The sequence below is a fragment of the Pundamilia nyererei genome, unplaced genomic scaffold (assembly GCF_000239375.1).
Source record: "Pundamilia nyererei isolate P.nyererei 1_Seehausen unplaced genomic scaffold, PunNye1.0 scaffold00055, whole genome shotgun sequence".
In the NCBI taxonomy this organism is placed as follows: Eukaryota; Metazoa; Chordata; class Actinopteri; order Cichliformes; family Cichlidae; genus Pundamilia; species Pundamilia nyererei.
Genome location: NW_005187456.1, coordinates 2,354,508 through 2,380,726, shown reverse-complemented (window position 1 = coordinate 2,380,726; position 26,219 = coordinate 2,354,508). Strand labels below are relative to the sequence as shown.

At 39.7% G+C, this 26,219-nt stretch overlaps 1 protein-coding gene across 2 annotated transcripts in view; it reads right to left on the bottom strand.

Annotated features, from left to right (window-relative positions):
* Window positions 1-26,219, bottom strand: part of il1rapl1a (interleukin 1 receptor accessory protein-like 1a) — a 167,224-nt gene that overhangs the window by 21,443 nt on the left and 119,562 nt on the right. The window lies entirely within an intron of this gene.

Sequence of the window (26,219 nt, the reverse complement as noted above, 5' to 3'; positions counted from 1 at the left end):
CACACTTCACACATTCATAGACTCACAAATACACACTTTGCAAATCTGCACACAAATGCCGTCTGATGAGGGAAAGTGAAAATATGCCCATCTTCAACTAGTTTGGGGGATGTGCGTCTGCTATTTAAGGAGACAGGCTTTCCTTTCAACGTCAGCTTTAAAGGCCCATTTGGCCACACACAAAGCACACTGATCATAAAGCAAGTAATGAACACATGAGGGCACTCAAGAGCTTTCCAGAGTCCCCCTGGAGACAGTGCATTGGAAAAAATAAGGCAAAAGGAAGTGAGCGGAGACAGACACATCATTTTATTTAGAGCTGCTGCTGGGTATGAAGGGAGGTCAGGAGTCAACAACTACAGTTTGCTGCGAGTTGATATGTGGAGGGAAGAAGTAATTGTCACTGGGGAGCCGATGGATTCTTGGTTCTGTGAATGAAAGGATTATCTCTGTGGTTCAACACAGAGGGCAAGTATTTGCATGGAAGAAAAGGTGATACTTCACTACCAATTAAAAAAGTTTCAGTTGAAATCTACCGCACTAAAGCTGCTGGCAGCGTTTTTATAATTCGAGAAAGCCTAGAGATAAATCATAAATGAATCTGAGATAAAAAGCAATAAATAAATAAATAAATGAAAGAAATATACATATATACATAATGAATCAAATATTACAAGCAGCACAACTGTGAGCTGATTAAAGCTGGCAACACGTCATCAATCATGCAAGAACTTCAGTGTCCATGAACTTTGCATGTATTAAACTAAAGCTAAAGCGTGGCTGGCATACACTGTGAATGCATTTATTTTTCGTTCCAGCGAGGTGGCATTCACTAAATGCCCAGAGCGCAGTAATCTCGGCAAACCACAAGCGACGTGTAAACAATATACATATGATTTGATCCCGTAGCACATACTGTAAAGTGGGTGGAGACTCCTCTCAGGAGAGTCGGATCTGTGATTTGGGAAGCGCCGGGAGAAAGACGTGAAGAGGCTGGGGGGATGACGCAGATGCTTTTTGCCTGTTTCGCAGCAGGATTTACAAGCCGCAGTGCAAGGTTTGCATTTGTTAATCCCGATTAGTATGTTACAGCACTTGTGTTGGGAATCCAAGGGAAACTCTGCTACTTAACACCAACTTCAAAAGCAACTACGTCTAAGTCAGATCTTTTTTGTAAGAGTCAAAACTAAATATTTAAGGATTTACTGCAAGTCTCTTCTCTTGCATTACATATTATACAAGGATTTTTTCTTTGTTCCCTCACTGTGATCTTTGAACCCACTGCACACCACAGTGTAGCCCACCACCTTTTTCTGGGATGCCCCGGCTGTGCCACCGGTCACACATCTTCAGAGCTGTGCCGACAAGGGTTATTCTTTAGAAGATTGTTTGTGTTTGAACTAAGAGCTCGTTTTCTCTGTGCTCCTCCTGTCAACAACCGAGACACAGCTACAAAAGATTTCAGCGGGTCTCTCTCTCTTAGCATAAGGAAAGTTTTGTGGCGTGCAGGGAAGGAGGATGGGAGGACACCCAGGAATGAACTGATAGCGCTGTCTGTGAGGAGCCGTGTCTGACATTTCCAAAGTTCAACAGCCTCTCTCAGCTTGGTATTTGTGCACAGCCGGGCTCTACAAAGGCTACACGCTCTACCTACAAAATAGGAACCTCCTGCGTGCAACACACACACATACAAACACAACCACTCACATGCACATGTACAGAGAACTTGGTACAAAAATACTTTACTATATAATCAGATCCAATTTTTTAACATGCACATACGGCACAAAATTACACATTACAGGCAGCTCCGTGTCTCTGTGTGTGACCCAGATGCAGTATCTACCTTTTCCTCTGTTTATAAATCTGCCCCCTGCTGTTCGTATATCCCTCAGATCAATTGTAAACTAGGAATGTCAAGCTGCCAGCAGCCGCTGCCTGGAGAGGAAGTCTCCACTGAGCTGCCTGGGAATCACAGGAAACACTTGAAGGCCTCCTGCTGTCTTATTCTAATCCAAATGCAGCACTCCCTGAAATGCTCTCACAGCCACCTTTGTTACTTCCAGAATGCCGGTGGGTGGTGTTGCACCTGCAACATCATCGTCACAGTCGATACAGTGTAAAGCTGGACATTTTGTTACAGGATGGTGGCCAATTAGTCTGATAAAGTGCTCATAGGGCACATGTGTGCTCTCTTGCATTATCAGCTCATCCTGTACATTCAAGTAATACATAAAAACATTGCTGAGGCTCTGATTGAACAAATAATACCAGTGGTGCACTACACAGCTTTTTGGAGCTTTTGATGATATATGATTTTTTTTAGCTGATTCAGTTCTTCTGGTTTATTTTGGCTTAAAAGTCAAGACTGAAAGTTTATCCTTTAATATGAATAAAGATTTACAAATCTTTATTCATATTATTATTAAAAATAAAGAAGATTGGTTAATAAATCATAAACTAAAGATCATCTGCGCCATTTAAAACATCTGATTTGTACGTGTGTTTGAAGTTGGATATTTGAATGTAATTTCATCCCGACTGATTATTACATGGCGTTCAGTACTGTCTGCAGGGTCACATGCACCACGTTCTCTGCCTGCATTGAACACTGAACAGCTTTTTTTTTTTTTTTATACCTTTAGAGGCTTATTTTCTTTCAGCACTTCAGTGTGCAGCTGAAATAACACCCAAGTTATTTGAAATGACACTTGCGCTCCCCTGGTGCTACATGTGCAATGCATACCTCCAGCTGCGCTTTAATTGGCAAGGTGAAGAGAAAGGTGGACGACTCTTTGCAAGGCAGCAGAGAAATGCATATAAGTATTACCCAGGCATATATATATATATCCTGTTTAAGCTAGGCAAGATTGCCATAACTATTATGATGCTAAGCCAGCCAGACTTGGAGCAGAAGACTATTAACCAGAACTGGAACAATGAGGTTGATCATTTGTACTAGCTGCAAAGGAGGAACAGCTTTTCAAAATCTCTCCCATGTTGTCAAACCCAATAGCAGTATCATTATTATTATTATTATAATCCGTTATTAGTCTCAGAGAGGTTTGTAACATTTGGAAACTTCCATTAATGATCTCTGTGTTGACTTTGACTCTGAGAGTGAATTTTTACTGAATTTTTAGGCAAAAGATAAGTTCAGGAAAACCCTCCAAAGTTAAATTTGGCTTCAGAAAAGCTTTCAAGGGAACAGGTCGTATATAATATGTAACAGCATCACTGGTTTAATACCTGTCACCAACCACCACCATCCATGTCTCCTGAATAATAAGCATTCTAGCTTTTGGTGAAAACTCAAAAATTCAAATCTCTTTTTAATTTATTGAAGTTCATAAATAAGTGTGCCATTACAAGACTTGGCAAGATTAGGCGTGAAAAATATTCCCCGCTGAGTGGATGCGCGTCTTGTACAGCACAAGAGCGTGATTAAGTGTTTGCCTGAGTGTGCGTTTCTATGTGCATGTCTTTGTGTGTTGTTACTGCCTTCACACATGCGTGGGTGTGGAACAAATCCATGTAATCTGAGTGATTGACATCCTCCCCTCGGCTGAGAGTTGGTCACGGCGCTTGATGGAAATTAGACTTAAGAACCACCCCTTTTTTCCCACTTCTGCCCAATGTCTCTATGAGTCTTCCACACAGACTACATCTTTGGTCCTCCTATAGCAACAAATAAATATTTGTGGGGAACAGTATAATATAAAAATACATTTTGACCCTATTATTACTATAGCTGGGTATATACATGAGGCGATGGGATGTAGTTATACAAAGTGGACCCAGTGCCCTTATTAATCTAGCTTTCAGAACATGCCTTTCTCAGAGATGGCATCTTTTATTTGTCTGTCTGAAAAACTTAAAATATGATGTTTTAAGAGGTCCTAGAATGTAGCCACACCAGCAAACGGCTTAAATAGAGAAACAGTTGTACAAAACCTTTTAAGTTTGCATACACAATGTCTACTTTTCATTAGTTTGGGTGTTGGTAATTCTTGTAGTCATGTCATCAGTAAAATTGGTACTGGCAAGAAGTTACCACTAAAATAACAAACCAGTTGTTTCTTTTAACTTTGGGTTTCATTCAAATCTTTTATCAAGACAATGGCTGCATTTATCCAACAGAGTCAAACTCATACTGATATATCGACTCATATTTTTTTCTTTCAAATACACAAAACATAAACAAATTTGCCTAACATTTGGTATGTTTAGTTATTTAGGAAAAATAATCTTTAGTTGTGGCTTGACTCTTTCACACTCTGACTCTGGTCTGTTTAGCTGGTTGTTGTATTTGTTGTGTTTCATACATGTGTTGCAGACAGGGAAATTGCAGAGCGCTCTCTGGTGGACAAACTATGCAACATGAAAACACATGACACGGCTGAAGAGTGTTTCTACCAACTCATCTTTACTTTATAAATGTTGATTTATTGGGTGTTGTCAATGCTGATACTGATATATTGGCAAATAGCTAATAATGGCCAGTATATATGCTATACATATATATACTGCAACTAAACAGTTTGGGTTCAGATTACAAACTGTTCTTCTGGGGAAATTAAATACATTTTCAATTTATTTCAATGTTTAATTTCATATGGTAGCTGGCATAGGCTCCAGTTCCTCTGCGACCCTGAACTGTATAAGCGAAAGTGGATGGATGGATGCATAGTGCCAATTTGTGACAACATCAGTGCTTTACATCACAAAGTAAGGACCGTACAATATCAAAACCCCAACAATCACGTGACCCCCTATGAGCAAGCACTTGGCAACAGGGAGAAAGAAAAACTCCCATTTAACAGGAAGAAAACTTCGGGGTCATTGAGGGGCCGCCATCTGCCGTGACTGGTTCGGGGTGAGGGGAGGGGGAATTAATAGCAGCTTTAATTTTTCGTTTTCTGTCTTCTGTGGATTAAATATCTACTTTATCGGCACATTGTGACAAAACCTCTGTAAAGTAACAAGCTGTTCAGTTTTTACCAGCCACTAGAATTTATAATGCCCATTATACTACATTACATTTATTTGGGAAACACTTATGTCTACAGCAACTTGAATGAATGAGCTTTTTGAATGCTTTTAGAGCACACTAAATATATTCATGTCAAATAAGGATAGGTACACATTTTACTTTTCAAAGGGATCACAAAAGAAGCTCTTTATTAGACAATATAGTGGAATGAAACCTAGCAGCCAAAAAACAAGCCGACCCTCATGCTGGGCAGGCCTTTACTGTGAAATGCAATAAATGATTGAGTGAAACCAGAAATGCTGATCAAATTTTTAAAGACTATAAAATAATGTGTGCTGCACAGGGTCATAAATTTGATTTGCATCAACTCTTGGTGCATGTTTAGCTGATTTCACAGTATTTGGGATAATTAGGCCTCACAGAGCTGGCACTCAGATTCACACAGAGGAATACTTTCCAAGCCAGAGGAGAGGAAAACAAACCTTGCACAGAAAACACTCTGCAGATGCTGTCCAAACTCAGCACAGATGCACAGAGCACACAGCGAGATTGACAGATACGCCGACAGAGGGGCAGATGAATGAACAGACAGACAGACAGAACCCCCCCCAACAATAACACTATGCATATATGAACATGATTAGAAACTAACAGACACACACATACACATCGTGTCAGTTCTTTCTTTTCCGTCTCAACTCATTCTCCTTGAATACACGTGTCGTTCTCGTGCCACTGCTTAGAGCGGAGTTGTGTGCTGTTACTGCGTGTGACAGCCACCATCATGTTTTATTTGTAGGATAAGAAACAATCCGGAGAGCCTTTTGAAAAAGTCATATTCAGAGTGGGTTTGATGTTTCATAACACACTCTAGTCCTCAGCACAATTGTTCTCTCGGTACTTCGTTTTCAAGGTAAGGCACAGTCTTGCACATCACATGTGAGTGTTTTTTCTCACCCTGAAGATGCACTTTGCCAATTTTTTGGAAGGGGTGGCCCTAAAATAATAAATAGACTATTTGAAGTGTAGAGAAAACATGGAATTGACAATGAAAAATTGCTGTTACTGTGATAAAATCATACACATCAAACAAAAACAGCAGAATAAAAATGTATTAATATGACAGTCAGTCTTCTTGTTTCCGGCCATCTTAGCGTCCTCATTCAGAAAAGGGAATCAGCTACATGTATAATCTTCTTTCATATATCTTGTTCACTGGAAGGAGGACTTTTAATTACAATGTTATACAAGAACTGCTATAAAGCTCAGCTGCTCCGTTATTCACAAGGGGTCCACAGCGGGTAGCTCCACATATTTGATTTGGCAGCTTTTTACACCAGATGCCCTTCCTGAAGCAACCTCAAAGGGGCACGCTGTCCATAACAGGTTCCCAACAAATATTATTCACTTAAAAACAGAAGAGCACTCTCAAACACACCTGCTTATTCTCTCACATAAAAAAATAAAGGGCCCTACGCACAGTATTGTGCACGAAAGATTTCAATTTTACACTTGTGCTTGTGTAATTAGTTTTTTTGGGTAGCCATCACTGGCTTTCACGTCAGTTGTGATGTCACAAGCACTGGCCCATATGTGCATGTGGAGCAGATGAACGTGAAAACAGCTTTCTACAAGCTCAACATGTCGATCAATTTGTACAGTGAAAGTCAAGCATCCAAAAGAAGAAGCCGCATCAACACTTTGGCAATATTTGCTGCAATATTCAAACCCACCCGACCTGAATACAGCCTTAATAAGCTGCGCACCTTCCAGGGGTTATATATCATAGCACATGTGTTGGTTGATTGCCACCACAGGCTGATATTTAATTCTTGTCAGACCCCCAAAGAAGACTTAGAGCGCATACACACTCGTCTGTTTTCCCTCAAAGAATAAACTTGAACTATATAATTTTACCTGAAATAAGAGGGCTTCTACAACTCGTTTTTTTTTTTAAAGATTTCACCTGCTGCACTGAAAAGCACCTTTCAGATAAGCCCTCTGAGCCATGCAGTGTTTCCCTTCTTTTCTTTTTGCTGTACAATATCATTGTTGCAATATATTTTTCTCCTGAGATATTAATAGAATCGTTCTGCTCCCCACTGTTATATAGGTCCTTGTAATCCATCCGAATGGACAAACCACCAAAAGCTGAGTTATTGTACAAGGTTTTTATGGCAAACAGCAATATCCCACAGCCTAGTTTTAGACACAGGCTTAAATTTCGGAGTCTGGGTATTTTAAGCTTTCAATAAAATGGCCAAGAAGAAAGTGTTAGTGTGTGCATATGCATATATGAGGGGGAGGGAGGGAAGGGGAGAGAGAGCGAGAGAGGGAGCGGGAGAAAGAGAGAAATAAGGGTTTGTGAAGATTTCCTGTGGATATCTCTGCAGGAGAATCTGATACAAGTCCTGTCAGTCATGATTCTTCCCCCACAAGGTGTGAAACAAGCATGAAAAAGTGCACACAGTACTGTGTAATCCCTTTTTGCACAGAGAGAGGATAAGAGAGTGAACAAGTTGGAAAACAACAAAACTATGATACATGTCAAACCTTCTTTGGCTGGTGCATTGTGATGTGTATTGTGTGTGTGTGCACGTGTTGCACATGTAATAACGTCCCTTTGAGTAGTTAAAAATGGATAGGCCATACATTTTCTGAGCGCGCCTACTCTGTAAACTATATCCAGCCTCATATTCACCCCACACTCACATTGTAGAATGCCTTAAACACGTGCCTTTTTCAAGGCTAGGATGGGAGACAGAGGAAGAGTAAGGGGAGCCGGAAAGTAACGACAACGGCGGCATTGAGAAAAGAAGGTGAATGACAGCTATTCAGCATTCCCGGGTGACTCCTTGAAATTCTCATTCCAGTCCCCTTTGCTAAAAATACCTGATCCCGCTTCTTGTCCGTGCTCATCTCTCGATGCAGGAGGTGAAATCTCTAGAGAACCGTAAGCAGGCAAGTGTGTTTACTGTTTCAGGAGTGGGGAGTTGGAGCACAGGAAAGTCCAAATCTGTCTGTCAACATTTCTATTCTTTAGCTGCCTGCAGGTTACCATGACTACACCTACCGTGCGAGGTAGCAGCAGCTCAGCAGGCTCCGTCAGGACAGAGAATACAGTAAAGATACGTACTGTAATGACATCAGGATCCTGGTGGATATATTGACAGTGAGCAGCAATCAAAGCTGGCTCTGCTTGGAGGAGGGTCAAAACAAAATTCTGACTCCTGACAAACTGAAAAGTCCTCCGCTTGTTTGTGCAGCGTTTCGAACATCTTGGAATCTGTGAAAAAAGCTCCACTGTATGTAAAGATGTGGCTATTTGTTCGTAGCACTCTGGTGAGCTGATGTGGAACGATGACGTTGGCTGAACTGATTACTTTTGCTCTGCATTGCGGAAGTCGGTGTGAGGCGGGGGATATCGAGGGGTGAGAAGTACAGTAAAACGATGGATTGGAAGATTTGGGGCAGAATAAGTGGAGGAATGAGTAAGGGCAATGAGAACATAAAAGAGTTAGGGCCCACCCCCTCCGCCACCTCAGCTTCTCTGCAGCTCTAATATCGTGCCCTCTCCAGAGACAAGCCCTTAATTACCATTACAAGCCTGAGAGCTTTTAACAGAGGAGAATCCTGCGTCTTTCCCTCTCTGTTGCTCCTTCTCCTCGTTTGTTCTGTGGCCCCCGACGATCCATCAGGGAAATGTAAGCCTTTAATTACCGGTAAAAATTACGGCCTTTGTGAACAGGTAGTTGGTGCCCTCGCTTTCATCTCCCCTTTCGTCTGCTAAGCGTCCCTTTTTGATGACATAATAGGTGCTTTGTCCGAGGAAGGGAAACACAGAGGCCCATTATACCACAAGAGGCACTTTGGGGGATTATATGATTATGTGATAGCGAACTTAATAAATGTTCTTTTATCAGTGTGGCAACAAGTGCTCATGCCCCAACTTTTTCTCAAAAATCTGCTTTTTCAATGTTCTGATCATCCAGTATGAAACTGTCCACCGTGGGAACAGAAATAAAATTTCACAAAACACGCCGACTCACCCACGTTTCAAACCTTTGGTCTTCTAACCTTTCTGCACACTCGATTTTGAATTGCTTTCTCACAAAGTGCCTTTATTACCCATGTCTTATTATTTCTTACGGCCCCACATCTCCCCTTTCCATTTTACACCAGAGGGTTTTTGGAATCACTTTTCCTACTAATCTGAGTTCATGTAAAATCTCCTTTTATAGTCAAAAAGAGACAAAAAATAAATGCAATTTTCATTCAGTGTCAGCGGGTGTCATAAACTGCCTTCTAGGAACCTCGAGAAAGCTTTTTTTCCCACTTTGCCGTTTATTTTGAAAAAAAAAATTGAAGGTGTTGGGACGACAATAATGTAAAGAAACAAAAGGAAGAAAGGAGCAGGGAGGAAAATGATAGAAGAACTTTGTATCTCTGTGCTTGTCCATTAGCTGCAAAGTCAAATATAGAGGGATCTGTAATTGGCTCCTATCCAGGGAACTGGATGCCTATAAAATGGTGTGATTTGAACACTTGACGAAGAACATCACTTTAACGAATGGCCCAACAGGGGCCTGGCTGCAGGCACTGACCCACTGACCGGAATACCAACCGGAGTCTGACTAACTCAATTAAAACCGGAGCTCAGTATCTAAGGTTAGGTCACACCAGCACAGACCATCACTGTTAACCAACCGTGACTTTATCATTCAAACATTTGTGTCATCCAACTTATGTCAACAGAAAAGCCCTCTATTTCCTTACTGACATCCATATATCCAGCCTAAAATACAAAGCACTGCCTCAAGAAAGTTTAGAATGTATAAAAATGTATTTTAAACAGACTAAAGAAAGCTTAATTTTTATATGATCACATTTTTAAAAATATGTTTTAAGTTAAAGGCTGTCTGGGCTTTGAGAAAGCTCAATAAGAATCATTGAAGGCGTGTGAAATGATTGCAAAATATGATTATTCTACTCTTATACAAACCAGCTATAAGAGCTCTGTTTGGAATTAATGAGAGCTGTAAGAAATAATCTGTAACACAGTAGGTGTCATACAGTAGTTTAAAGTTAAGACAAGTGTGTGTGTGTGTGTGGAGGGGGCGGGGGGATAAAACTCTGCGTGCGTGGGAAGGGTAGTAAACCTGCTGAGGTATTAATGAGACAGGAAAGGCACGTGTTAATGGGTTAAAACAAGAAAAAACTAAATATGGATAAACTGCAGAAAAAAGAACGATTCTGCAACAGTGTAAAGTTTTATTTTAACAGAAATGATCAAACAAATTGAGGCCTAAATTTAAATTTAAGGTTTGCTGTGCTGAGTCCTGATTGCTTTTAGGGATTTTGAAGAGACGAGAGGAACACCAAAGTGGGGGAATAGATGCAATGTTAAGTGCCTCTTCACCAAAGTCCACAGTAATGCAGCAGTGGATTTTTCAGTGGGTAGCAGGACATATACAGAAAAGGTCACTGAGTTAGAAATAACTCTATTAGGACTCTCAGGCTATTCAGCAAACCAAGAAAGTACACCATTATAGCATATTTTCAAGACGCACACATCCTAAAACAAAAGCAGGGTAGAGAAGAAAGTGACTGTAATGGCTGAAACATTGTTCAGAGTCCAAGACAAATTATTTTTAGCAGTTGCAGATATGCAACTTTGTGCTGACCCCATGGTAAGGAGAGTTCACTCTTTTCTGCAGATGCAATCATATGACCAGGTGCAAATGATTTTCAGTTTAGAGTTGTGAACTCAAACAAAAGCATGCAGATTATACACCTGCAAAAAGAAATATATCACATTTCCAAAACCTGAAACAGTCCATAAACATAAAAGTACTTTCACTGATCCACTCTAAAAATACCCACTTTATTTTTGGTCACTTTTTATTCACACAAATGTCATGAAATCAACATTCATAGCAAGAATAACAGATGAAAGACCCGGAGGTATTTATGCATTCTCCAAATTTCCATTTTAAATTTTTGTTTTAATTATAGCTGAACACAGTAAAACAGAATAATGTAATGATCCCCAAGAACATCTGCTGCTATATCAGATAAGCTGAAGCTAGTTAGGAAATCAAAGCTTTGTAATGTTGCTATAGAAAAAAAAGGGTTTGTTGCCTTGACACAAAAAGAGGTTAATACTATTTCTTTTATTTCATTTCTAGAGATTCCACATGTCCACTTCATGAAGAGATAAACCTTCTGTATGTCATTCTTTTGTAGTCTTTCTCTGAGTTTTCTTCTAAAGCTTTCACTCATCTTCTCAGCATCACCAAAATCCCATTTTTCCTCTACCTTCCCTCTTTTTATGCACCCGTCAAAGCACATCCACACACATCCAGAAATATACATTCACGCACACACACACTCCTTCCTATAACAAAGCGGTGCCCTCCTCTCGTCACTTCCACAGCTCTGCCTCTTATCACACCTCTAGCACTCCATACTCTTTCTCACCCTCTCATTTTGTAGCCTAACCCTGAAATCTCAACATACCACTTGAGTCAAAACCACCTCACAGACTTCACTACCCCTCCTCACTTTCTTTGTTTTTTCCCCACCTCACACTTCTCTCGATTGTCCACTCTTTCTCTGTTTTTCAATTTATGACTCATCATCCAGTTCTTCACACCAACCCTCCCCTGCCTCGCCAAGACCATGTCCGGTAAATTTTGGGCTTTCGAGTAGGAGCGCAGATTGAGCTTCGGCCGCAGGAGGCCTATGTGTTGAGAAATCTAAATCAAGGCTGACAAATGACTTGTGCCATGTGGGCTGGAGACACTGGGACAGGGGCACTGGGGAAAACAGAAATGTTTACACACTAACACAGGCTGATGGTGTCCCATGGTACTTGGCAAGCACTGGGATAATTTCACTCTTGCAAAATACCTGAGGGATCTGTGCCGAGCTGCTTCTTAGGATGACTTTCAGCCAATCAGAATCGCAATGAGGGAGCGCGCTAGGACGTTAATTACTGCAATGATTTCCTGTGAGAGGCAGGATGGGTTTGATTTGTGTGTGTATTTGCATGTGTGTGTGTGTGTCTACCTACAAGAATACACATGCTCCATCACGCGATGGGGTGAGCACAGCATCAATCAGTGCCTCCTTTTCTCTAAAAGAGATTAAATGACTTGCACTGCATAAATCCTTATCTCGATGGCTCATCAGTCATTCTTCTTCAGTTTCTGTCAATTTGACCATAACCTTTAACTGTAACAATGTCACTTCTTAACTGTCAGAAATCTAACAGATTATTCTCTCGACGATCCAAACTACAAGTCCTTGCCAGGACTTTGTTTGGAAGGCAACTAAACACGGTGATATCCTATTTTCACTTTTTAGGTCCTTGGGGATCAATACTTTTGAAGAATGCAACTGGGATCTGGTTTCTATAGTAACTGCAAAGTGCACTTTGCTTATCCACAATCTGGGGGAAAAAAGTCTTTCAATTATCACCAAAAAATGAACATTGTTTGCTTGCATGAGTGCTCATCCGCATGCAAATAAATGCGTGTAAATTAGGTCAACTGGTTAAGCAAACTAAACAGCATATTGCATGTGTTCATGCTCTGCATGTGCTTGGAGCAACTGTTTATTTCATAAAGATATAAATTTACAATGCATAAAATAGACAGATTAGATTAACATCGTGTCCTATATTTCTAAAATCTGGCTTAAGTAGGGCTGTTAATCAGAAATTACCTACGTTCCGGTTATATTTTCATTAAATACATTACACCACAGTTAGCAAGTGCAATTCATGCTCACATCAACAAAATCTTTATTTAAAAAGTACCTTTCTTTCTATTAATCGAATAGTGATACTCATCTGTTTCCTGACTATGTGAATATGATGTTTTAACTCTAAGATAGACATGTTATATGATCTAAATATTTGCTAACTACATATGGATTTTAGTTGTCATGAAGATGCTCAGCACACAGGTCAAGCAGCCGACCTAACAATAATGAGAATGCAGTGCCACAGCCCAATGAAATACACTAAATATAATATAGTTAAGCTTTTTAATTGTTTTTATGTGCAATGACTCTAGTTAACGGATTGGAGTCGTTAAAGCTGGGAAGCTGTCAACATTTTTACTGTATGCTGTCAAACAAAAAAGTCATTTGTTTTGTATTCAACGCCCAAATAAATGCTTTTCCAAAGAAAAATTCAACACATAGTTTGTATATCACAAAGTTTTTGCTATGAACCAGCATCCATTTTTCTCCAAACAGGCAGCCAGTCATAAACAAACACATGAACAGCAGATCAAAAAAATGGCGATTTTTTTTTGCCAAACAGCAAATCGAGCAAACAGATTTGTTTTCGTTCTGGGATCGTGTGGCAACAAATCAACTGTTACTTACTGCGTGTGTGTAATTTGCAGCTCAGGTGCTTTTGATACCTTTGTCCTGATATTGGTGGCTAATGCTAACCATTTATTTGACAAATTGACTTCACACGCAACTATTTTAAACAGCATATATGATTAAAACATCCAATACATTGTTCAATTACTGGATATTTTATAAGCTTTTCCACAAATATATATATATATTTTTAAATACCTTTGGGTTTTTTTTAATTGTGAATAGAGCATTTTAAATGAGGCCGTGAGCTTTACTGTTAATAAAAACTCATGGCTTGGTTTATTCAGAAAAGGTCCAGAGTGATTGGAAACACAATCTGTTTACCAGTATTCAAACAATATCATGTAGTTGTTTTTTTTCAACATTAACCCAAATGTCATAACCTGTCGTCTCTGAATGCTGCTAAACCAAATAATGTCACAACTTGGAAAAGTATTTAGTAATAAGGTAAATACACTTACAATACAAGTGTATGTAATATAATTTATATAATATGAAGTAATTAATAGTGGTAAAGTAAGCTAGAATAGAACTGAATAATATATATATATTTTTTTATCAGTTAGGGAAATATTGTTAAGAGGTAGACATATACTTCAACCTTTTTATTGAGATGGAAATTTGTATTTCATATTTTTAAGAAATAATAATATAGAGCCAAGCAAGAATAATTAAGCACATTATTAATTAACTTTTTTGTGTAACACTATTTATAATATAGAAATCTGAATGATAGTTTTGGAGAATTTGCACTGTGTGATTTGCTTCAAATTGCTAAAGGAAGTTTTTTTTAAATTTTAAGTTATTTAACTTTAATTACCTACATTTATAAAGTAAGTACTCGCTGATTTATAAGGCAAAGTTTCTTTGATTCCAAACGAGTCACCCCAGAAGTTTAGCAACAACCACTGCAATGCAGATCTGCGTGATGGATGACCTGTTGTACCTTCGTTATTCATGAATGCACACAGTTTTGTTTGTAGTACTGTGGGGAAAAAAAGTAAAAGAAAATGTAAGAGGAATTAAGGCGGAGCTGGGAATGGGACATCGAAAGTCAAAAGGATGTTTAAAAAGAAAGCACAGGACGTAAAGTTTGTGTATGATGCTGGTCTGCAAAATGCATGGTCGACCCAGCTATTCACATGAAATAATATGAATAATAAATAAAACACTGGGAACAGGTTAATTTCTGGATGCTACTCTTAGCAGGCACTCTAGTCTGCAGTGTCGTTTCAGTGAAACAGTGTTTTACAGAAAATATGGTTAATGTGTCTTTTCTTCTCCTGTTAATATAAAGATTGCTGAAGTCCACTGATTAAAGATCTATACATCTTTAATTAATTGTAATCCTTAATGTGGATGTATATGAACCTTTATATTCAGTCCAAATCAGGAGGTGAGTCCTAAAAAATGGCTTGCACCATAGTTAGATCAAATGTTTGTAACCACTTCTGGCTTGCGTCCAATGCACGAGCTCTTATCACTCTATCAAACAATGTCATTATCCCTGTTAGGAAAATGTTAGAAATCTGTGGGTGCTGCACATTCATGAAGGCCTATAACATGCACAAGGAAAAAAAACAAAAGAAGAAGAAAAGACAATGAAATGCTGCGGCATGTTTCCTATTTTTAGGAAAGGTTAGAACTGAGGCTAAACAATTGTAAGGTTGTGTAGGTTTGATGCCATATCTGTCGCTTTCACAATTCATTACGTTTTTTGTTTTATTATCAGAACTGACTGCAGCGATGGTCAAAATGATTAAACTCTCGATGGAAAAAACAACAACAACAAAAAAAAACAAAAACCCAATTTGCCCTTAATAGTTTTGAGTGGGCCAGTTGTTCAATGTTGTCATTATTTCCAACAAACCATCTGCTGCTTGCTCACACCCACAGCAAATGTAAATCTGAGTGAAAGATTCAAGACGGAGGCCCACTAAAAAGCTGCTCGCTAAACTTCGTAATTATTAGAAGACGCTGCACTTTCAAATCCTCCATCACGCAAATGACAACTGGAGGCGTTTTAGCGTTTGAAACTTCAGACAATATCATAGATCAAAGAGTCTACCATCATTGAAAATAGAAACAGGTGAAAAGTACCATGAAGCAGGATCTTCACTCGATTTAAAAAAAAAAGAGAGAAATGGTTAGAGGCACTTCTTGTGTGCAATAAGGAGAGCATAAAACCTCTGCTTATGTTTGTGTTTTTGTGATTCGCGCTCTGGGCAGTGCAGGGCCATCTGCATTGAAATGCCAGTGGCTTTAAAAAGAAAGAAAATCAATAAAATTACATAAAGTTCAGTGGAACTTTAATATCAGCCGCCCAGTGTAGCTGTGGTGCAGGGAATGTCACTTACATTTCTTTCAATGCAGAAGATGCAAATCAGTTCCTAGCATGCGGTTTCAAACACAGGCTTGCAGAGAGAAGGATCTTATAACGCACGCCACAAAACATGCATGCAGCAAACGTGGAAATCCTGACACAAGAAAGAAGCAGCCTTTCACACATATTCAGTCTGTTTTGCTGCTTTCCTCTCCACCAGTCCTATGTTTCCTTCCTCTTTCCCATCCTATGAACTGCAGGGATTTACTTGGTATGGAATCTTGCCGCAGTGCTCTCTCAGAATGCTAATATGCTCAGCTGATGTGGGTCAGGACTTAATCCTGTAGAAGTGATTATCACTGCACGACTGGAACTTCTCTATCATTACCAACTTGGTACTTTTCAGTCATGTCATTATCATTCCCAGAAAGACAAACACATCACTTTGGCAAAACTGGAACAATTAAAAGGAAAATTATACGTTGTAGAGCTGCACCCAGCAAGATTACTTTTTAAATCTGTGTGTATTCATTATCATAGTGTATGTAAAACAACTTTTGTGTCCCAGTTTAAGAATCATTTTAAGCTTTCTTTTAATACTGTATCTGATTAGTCTGGGACACGACCACTTATTTATGTGAATATTTTTTAAAGAGGAAAACAAAGCCAGCTAGTCCAGCCAGTCCCAGTTGGATTCCTTCTTCTGCAAAAACGCCCAGAAAGTAGAAGCCAAGATGCAATATGAGAAGAACTGGCCCTCACCTGCATCAGGATGATGTAAGGGGGACCTGAGACCCTACCATTCTAGTTTATTTATAACGCACTTTTAAAAACAACAACAGGGCTGACCAAAGTGCTGTACAATAACACTGAATATGAAAGACACACACAGGCCAGAAGGCAAATGACATAGAAACACAAAAGTAAAAAGTAATTTGAGATCACAGACGACATCTTGTCATGAAATGTCTAATCTTGCCTTCCTCTTCTTGAGCGTAACCAGTGGTTTGCACCATGTTGTAAACACTGTGTTTTAATCCATGAAGCTGTGTCTTGACTTTTAGACTTTGACAGTGATGCAGCAGCCTCCTCAACGGTGTTCCTAACTTGAATGGATTTTTCTTAACCAAGGAAGGAATTCTGTAATATATAGTTCAGCTTTCTTCTTTGCTTGTTCAGGTATCTTTGGTGTTACTGAGCTGGTGAGTGCATTAAAAAATGTACTGGATTGTAGATTTGGTCACTGCTACAGTTTCTGCAGTCTCTTTGATTGGTTTATTTCTATTTTATTGATGTATTTTTTGCCTAATGATGGCACTCATCATTTGCACTGACATCTCTTTGGACCTCATATTGAGAGCTCCAAATGGAAGTTTAGTAGTTGGAATCAGCTCCACATCTTTCAATAAGCTTAATTTGTCATGGACTAATGAGGGAACAGGAACTACTTTTCAGTCAACTTCCAATTACTTCTCAGTCTCTGAAAATGGGGGACTGGGTATGAAAAATGGCTTTAATTCTTCAACAGTTAATCCGGTACTTCTGTTAAATCCCTTGAATTAAAGCTCAAAGTCTGTACCTCAATCACACATTTACTGTTTGATTTAAGATCCACTGTGGTGGTGGTGTACAGGGGTAAAATCACAAATTTTGTAAATTCTGTCACTGTCCAAAAATCTACCTGGTAGGATTGGAAATATATTATGGTTTTACCTATACATTTAGAGCCTGAATTGTTCACTATCAGGTAAAAAATATATGTGGGGTGAACTTCAGAAAAGACCTCCCACACATAGAAAAGGGTGAATGTAAATCTACAATACAATTCTGCAATCATGCACGGCAGTTTTGCTCAATTACATGCTTGCGTGTATGTATTTTGTTTGTTCACCAGTGCGTGTGCATGCTGCTCATTCACACAGGTGAAAAGCCAAGCTACCTGCAGAGCATGGGGAATTTAAGTAATGGAAAAGTTATATGTTTCCCAAACAGAGTTAAAGCCAAAAGGGAATACTGTTGTTCTGCTGGAAATAACATTAGTGCATGCTTGAGCAACCACATTCACAAAGAAACAGGGAGCCTGATTGAGGTAAAGACACCATTTGATAGCACTGTGTGGATGCAGTGCTCATATATATTGAAATTCAGCTTTTTCGCTGCTATTTCTAACCAGCTGCTGAATATTAACTATAATCGCAAAAAGATGTGTGCCAAAAGTCAAAAACCTATGCTTCTTACCAAAGTACTTTTAATATTATTTACTCACTCCTTGAGAAAATTATATAAAAAGAGGGGTGAAAAACAAAGGACTAACTATGAGTTACAAATAATGAGCATTTCCAAACATTTGTTTCAGATTACAGTCGATTCTATTGATTTCAGTGTGGGGGAAAAAATCAATTCACAAATTTCCTTTAAGAACAGGACTCACAAAAGAAAAAGATAAACTAAAGAGTGATGGCACCAGAGATAGAAAACAGATACAGGAGTTCAAAACCAATGAGGGGTAAAGAAAGTGATGAGGAGGAACACCGCAAAACAGTGAAAGTGACAGATTACTTGGGAAACATGGCCTGATCAGGTGGGCCTGTTCTACTAAAGGGAACAAGAGATGAGGCCAGAGAAGTCCTTGTACGCTTGGCTACACTTGCACGTACGTAAAGGTGACTAATTTTCTCATTTTACAGTTGAGGACAAAATGTTGTAATGGCCTATTTTGGCTGAATCAGTGATGGAATCCACTTTAGCTACACATTACGTTCCACTCGATCCACATCTGTTCTCAGTCTGCCTTATTCTTAAAGGTCACACAGGAAACTGCCAACACATAAAAGGTCATGTTATCTCTAATAGGGCAGCGCAAGCGATTAGAAAAGCCACTGAGTGGAGAAGAAATTAAGTAAGAAGAGGTCAAAAAGGTTATTAGCAGGTAGCAAACCAGCAGTGCAAAGTTGTTAGCTTTACAATAACTGCCAGCCACACATTATATAGAAAAAAAAGCTGAAGCTATGTAATGACACAGTAAATAGGTGGATAAATAACAGAATCCACAGTTCAGACAGACAACAAAAATCTAGTAGGACTATAACAAGCTGTTATAGTGTTAAAACAAGCTGTTTCTACAATAAACAATAGGCTCTAATGCTGGCAGCATGGGATAGAATAACTCTATAAGAAATTAAAGAACACATGTCTTGACTATTAAAGTTTAAAGTAAAACAAAACAAAATAAAACAACTTGACGCTATAATAAAAAATGAAAAATTGCAGGTCAGGAAACTTATATTATGTTCATTGTCAGGCCTGGTTATTACGCAACTAAGACTAGTACACTGTTGTTCTTGGTGTTTTGTCAGATTTATAACATACTAAATGCTAATTGGAAGAATTTTTGCCAAGGTTTCCAACAAACCCTAAAACTGCCCCTGGAAATGAGCACACAATGTCCCTAGTTTTTCCCCCTGGACACCTGTCTTTATCTTTGTAGGAGTTGCTTTCAGTCAATTGCTAGTTACTGGCCTTGTTCTGTTCAATAAGTTAGCACTAGCTGCTTTACAGCTGTTAAAAAAGGGGTTTAAAAAATTAAGTCCCATTCATCCTGCGATGTTGTAATTTTCTTTTTCATATGCTTAACACAATAACAAAATTCAACAACTTTTCTCATGTGCAGAAGTGCGTTACACTGCAAAAGACACATGCTAATGATCGTTTTGTTTTGTTCCATTCGGTTCTTTGGCCTAATAAATCAAGCTAGCTGTCACTGAAGAGGATAACAATGCTAACAACAAAAAAGAGAGTGAGTAAAAAAGTGTGATATCTTTAATGATGTGCTATATACAGTATGCAACAGTAAACAGGCACCCCCACAAATACATAAAACAGTTGCAGCTGCATGCTAACTGCCTAGTAACGCAAGAAGAATTTTTCCTTTTGTTTCAAAGGGGGTAATTATTACCATAGAGGGTGGTTATTAGGGAAAGTAAAGCTACTACTTAGCATGCCTATTCTTCCATTGTTTAATACTAATAACACTTTTCAGAGGTTGAAGGGAGCAGTTAAGGCAGGAAGAAGAGAATCAGGGAGGAGGAAAGTGCAGAAAAGAAGGCAAGAGCAGGCTAAAATAGTTAAAGGAAATGAGGCTCGGTCTCATCCCATGAATGGATAAATTACAGTTAAAAAAAGATTTGTCAGTTTTTTTATTTAAAATTTACAAACTTCAATTTCATATTAGACACTTCCCTGAACAGTAGCAAGAATAGCCTCAGTAAATTTTAGCTGACTGTACTCTGCCCTAATTTTCCCCCACCTCAGACTAGCACCGGCTAGCACCCGTTAATGCCAATTTTACAGAATAAAACAAGCCAATTACAATCAGTCTGACAGTGTTTATGGTAATGGAAAAAAATCGAAGATAATTATCTGACTATGTGTTTATTCATAAAATTATGCAAACCACTTTTATAACGCATTCGTTCTGACGCTCTGTAATATATTTTGAGCTGCATGTGTGACTGTGGAGAGAAAAAGAGAAAGGGACACCCGAAAGACAGAGACAGAGAAAGTCCATTAACACACTTGTAAATGAGTCTCAGCTATTTACCACATGCTGGGCCTCTTGAATTACTGACTGTGTTCAGGATACAGATTGCAGATGGCAATTAAAGATGAACCGTGTGTGCACAGACAGAAAGATGCACACACGCACAAACACACGACGCGCGCACACACAAACGCATGCACTAATGTAAGCCTGCATACGCTCTCCCTAAGGCAGTAGTTCAGTGCAGATCTACTGATCTCCATAGCAACATTCACTGCCGTGGGCGATGGTGACATCATGAAGATTGATTGTCATAAAAAAGCAAAACTGGAGCTGGTAAAAAGGTGTTAGCTAAAGTGCAAAACTGCTCCTGATTGCCAGGTGAAGTTGTGGCCTCCAGCCAGAGGTCTTCTTTAGTTAACAGAGAACAGACATACGTGAAGTGCCTCATATGGTCTCCAAAGAGATCTGCTTATGTAACACAGAAACAAAGAAGAAGAAGAAGAAAGAGAGTTACTGTAGCTAGATCTCTCGGGTTGAAACGCTCAGTGTGGTCCTTCTCCTCTGCTTTCTGTTTATACCTCCTCCTCCTTCTCTCCTCTCCCTCCTTATCGTTTTCTGTCCGACTGCCTCTTCTCAAGCCTCCTTTCTTGTCTCTCTTCACACCACCGACTGATCTCCCTCTTTTTCTGCTAACTCTTTTACCCCTCACTCAACACCAAGGCTTGGTGCAGCACGGTGACTAACCCCATTGTCCGAATACAGCCACTCGCCTGCCGGAAACATCAGAGCGCTGAAGTTTAGAAGTTCTGTCTTGCCTTCTTCGTCTTTTTTTCCCTCCCTCTCTCAACACCCTGCCTAGTTTTTTGGCACTTGTTTTTCTTCATTTTTCTGTTACATAACAGAGACAGAAGTGGAGCAAGCTTCAAAGTGAATGGCAAAGCCGCCTTTTCCCCTGCTCGCTTTGCTGTTCATGCATGTCATTCCAGTGCCAGCTCCCTCCCCATTGCCCCCCGCCTATCTCTCCCCATCCTTGTCATTATTTTTTTTTCTCCACTACTTCATCCTTGCTCCATCCTTTCCTGTTAGCCTACATCAGTTTCTTTCTGGCTAATGCTTCTTTAGTCACATTTTGTTGATGTAGTCTGTATTTCAAGTTCCTCTCTTACATCGTGCCCCCTGACCTTGCCATTGGTGCTTTGACCAAATAGAGGAGGCAGTGACTGGAAGAGGATGAAAGGGCAATTTCTGAAAGAAGAGACCCTCTAATAAGGAGACAGGTCTCATTATGTCTGCCTCCTCACCCTGTCTACCCTTGTTGTGTCAAATACAGAGTGATGCCGGGATGAGTGGGGTGCTTCTTTCCTTTGATTACCTGTCACTGAACTTGAGCATCCGCAGCCCGATGAGGTAAAAGCTACCATTATCTAAATAGTCTCTCTTTAAAGACATCTTTGGGCTTAAATGTGGAGAAACTCTTACTCGTGAATAACTTAGCACGAGTGCTTGGGATTGCCTGGATAATGACTGTGCTTTAGTCCTAGCAGGCACACATGCACAAACACAAACACATGACTGACTGCCTGAGTGAATACGCACACTGACAGTAAGCAGAAAGTTGAGCTCACAGCAGGCAGTGAAGGCAATCTGTGGCTCTTGTCAGGGCTAGACCCGGTGGACGTGGCACCCCGAGTTGAAACTAAAGCTGACTGAAGCGTCAAGTCACAATGCCTCACGTCTTCTAAGTAGCGCTTTACAAGACCACAACAGAGGGTCACCTGTCAGCTGACGTGAAAGCACATGGTGAAAGTAACAGAAAATAACACGCTAGTTTGTGTATTCTGCTCCAGAAGGTAACACAGACAAACACACCTAAGCGATCGAGCCAAAACTCTTTTCACAGCCATATTTTGCCTTATTATTAAGGTTCACACAACCATTACTATATCGTATATTTTGAGTAATGCATAACAGATGGACTCTAGGTCATATTTGTATTTGCTTTTATTTTGTCTCATAAGCTATATATAACAGTTGGACTTGAAGCCTTGAGGTGAGTGTTTTAACCATCATCATGCTGGTGTTTTGAAACCGATTGTGACAAGCAAGGTAGAGATCTGACTGAGAACCTGAGGGGCAGTGTTCGCTCACACAAAAGTGATTTATGAATCACAAGGTTACCATGCTCTGCTGAGGTCACAGATCAGTACAGCAGAAGGATCCCTTTCACACAGACCATCACACTTGCCGAGACACATCCATGCACCTTTCATATGCCTATCCCCTATATACAGTCACGCTTTCAGAAAATACATGGAGTTCATAGAATATAGATAAGTCTGCACATTTTGGATGGGTATATATGGTGTTACATAATGAAACACTCCAGTGCAGCCAGCCTAGGTAGGACCTGACCTGAGAAAACTATTGATTAAAAGAGCTGTTTCATGCTCTTCTACCATCATAGAAAGAGAATACAAAATTAAGAGGACACTGAATTAAATAGGCAGGTGGTCAGATAGCCTCTTCTCACACCAATTCAGCATGCTGAATTAGCTGCTGAGATTGGTACCTCAGCAGCCGAGTATGAATCAAGAGAGTGTCCACACCTTTCTCGCATCTCTTGGCCTCACTTCAGCCGTGGTGAGCAATTTAAAGTCAGCAGCAAACAAACCCCTGTGTATGATGCACAGTAGGGTGTTGTGTTGTGCTATGTCTCTGTACAGTTTCGCGTTTGTCTGCTTTCCTCCCTCCCTCTCCCTTTACGGTTAGGCATGAGAGAAGCGGTTAGTTCATTTATCATACTGCAGTCCCCTGCTCTGTGCCCCAGACTTGGTGATTAATGACGACCGTTCACACACTTAAACATTCAGCTTTGTTTCGCTGACACACTACTTACCATACCAGTCACCATGGGTTACTTAACACTGGGTCACTGTGGGGCTACAACCAAATATAATGACATATCTGCGGGGTGACCTTTAAGGGTTCTCAGTGTGTGATTTTTATCTCTGTGCTGTAATATAAATACGTCATTTATCACAAAACATTAACATAACCAAATGGACATCTTTAGAAAGTGCTGCATAGTCCTTTTCTTTACTCAAAAGCTGCACTTAAGAGTTTTGATGTGCTATTTACACGAGCATTTGCTTTTCTGCTGCTACTGTATGTCTACTCACACATCATTTCAGGAGGATTGCAACCCCCTTTTTTTCTTCACTACATTTATTTGATAACTAAAGTTACTCTAGTGTAATGTGTAAAGTGTAATGTCATTTTCTCTAAATAAGATGAGATTAGGACACAACTTTATTGATCTCTAGGGAAATACAAAAAATTATTACTTCATCAGGTGAAAAAGTTAAAGTAATCTACCCACAAATGGTACAGGAATTATAATAAAACATACATCATTCTGAAATGGTTCATTATAAAGACTACTCTTAATGTAAATGTATTTTAATAACAATATTTTACACTTAAAAAATAGAATTAAAGAATTTAATTCAGTTTTTTACTTTTAATTAGTTAAAAGATTTCAATACTTCTTTGCATTATTATAGCGATGCAATTGAAACACATAACAACATGTTGGGTGATCATGAATGCTGGAGCTGAAAATCAGAAAGGTGGCACGAACAGAGGCAAAAGGGAGCGAGGAAACTGTCAAAGATGTATCATTTAAGTCCGGAAATTAAAGTGTGTGTATGTGTGTGTTTGTAAGACACGGACAAAAAAAGAAGCAGACAGAGACAGAAAGTAATTTAATGAAGTGAATCTCCTTTGACCTCCAGTAACTCTCCAGAGCAATGTCAACTTCAATTTCACCCTCTCCGAGGAAAAGCGGCATGTTTGTTGTCAAGGCTAGGTGTCGAAGCTTAAGAATGTCCTCACTAATCTGGAGTTCTGTACAATCCTCAAATCTCCAAGCAAGCAGCGGTCAACAGGTGACGCCGTGAGAACAGAAGAGATGTAATGGATGAAAAGATGTAGAAATAGACATAGATGGAAGGGAGAGGTGAGCAAGAACATGGATGAAATAAGGCATGAACTCGGAGGAAAACGATGCTATATGTTATGTTTTATATATAAAGACATTAAAGAAAAAAACTAAAATTTTTTCGGAACATCATTTTAGCGTGCAATCTAGCCCTAAAAGGTTTGATAAATTTTGTTTCCCTCTATCCATTGTTATATACCTTTGCTCTAATGTGTATCTCAACATGAATATTTTATCTATCAAGACCCAATATGTGATTTTCTTTGGGGGGTTTTGGCAGTATATACTGCCTTTGGAAATTGGTCACATTTCTGATGACTTCATTGTTTGCTTTACAACCCTGCTTCCCAAAGATTAAGGATACTGTGTAAAATGTGTACATGGAATGATGAGCAAATCATTTAAGCTTGAGAGATCCAGAAAACACAACTTTATTTCTGCTAGGGCTCACCTCATTAAAAGATGGACTGAACTGAAGATAATTGTCTTGTGGCCTGACCAAAATATTACATTATTGGAAAAACTTGCAGACACTGCACCCTCTGGGCTAAAGTGGACAGGTGTGCTTTGGTTTTTGGTACATAAATTAAAATGCAGGACCTGCAAACCATACCCACCTCTTTGCCACATGAAAGCTTGGATGCGCTCCAGCCCTCCATGACCCTAAATTGGGTAAGCAGCTATGAAATGTATGAATAGTGGTGCTGTTTGTTGAACTAGTGGAATCTGGAAGGGTAACCTGTATAATCACAGTTCAGTATTACAAATGCAGGCTAGCTAAATGCCTGATCATGTGTTTTATGGCCACGTCAACAGCAGTACACGAGCTAACGTGGGTTTTCAAGATTAATATTTACCCTCAGTTCTTTCTCGGCTCACAATAACAAAACATGATGTATCTCTTTCAGTCAGTGCATTCAAACTAAACATAACCAGCTGTTTCCAAAAGGTCATGAAAGAAGCTGAACATCCACGCTGGCTTTTTCTTTGAGCTTTTCAAAATTGCATTGCTGAATTACTTGCTAAATTGGGAACGTCAGCGTTTTGAGTGTCAGTCTATTACAGCTCTAAACACCCCTGAGGGTGTACAGTGTGAGAAGATGCGTGCACACGTACAGGTGCATGGATGTGCGTGCGTGTGTGTAGACTCGTCTCTGTTTAAATGAAGTAGGTATAAGAGCCTTCTCCCTATTGCTGCCCATCCTCTGCTGTTGGTTCCTGCTCTCTGAAATAATGGATTCTAATTCCTTTCCACACGAGTGCACCCATCTGCTGGCTTTGGGGGATAGTAAAATCCTCTATCAGTTACAATTATCCCACGGTTGCAGAGGTCTGCGCTGCGAGCATGTGTGTGACCTATCCACCTCAAGTAGTGCCGGGTTGTTTGAATATTTGCAAGTGCATGTTTGTATGTGTTGAGATGAAGAGGGAGAGCTGGGGAGACAGAAAAATGCTCTCACTGAAGTGCTGTGTAAGCATGAGCTGAATCTTTAACCCACACCCTCTGAACTCCATGACAAATCATCCCAAGGGAGGCAACACCAATCCTGCATGTGAGTCTGTGTGTGTGTGTTTCTGCTAGGCTATGTGTAATGTGTCATATTACTGTACTGTGAGTATATGTATTTTGTGCATTTCCCTCTCACCAACCCCAGCACCTACACACAGATTTAAACCCATTAATATAATGAATCATCCTCCTAATTCTGGAAGAAATAGGAGTGGACTTCACCAACTCACCACTGGGGGACAGTAGTAAATCTGGCAAAAGAATAGCTGAGTGGCTAATGGTAAAAATCCAACATTATTCACAGACTGAAAATGTCAAGATGTCCAAAAGTAATGTTTCTGATGCAGTGCAGGCCGGCTTTCAGCAGACGCACAGTCACATATCCCTGAGGATTCCTGATGCCCTAAAGAAGAGATTTGTGAAGAGAGCAACACACACGCACGCACGCAC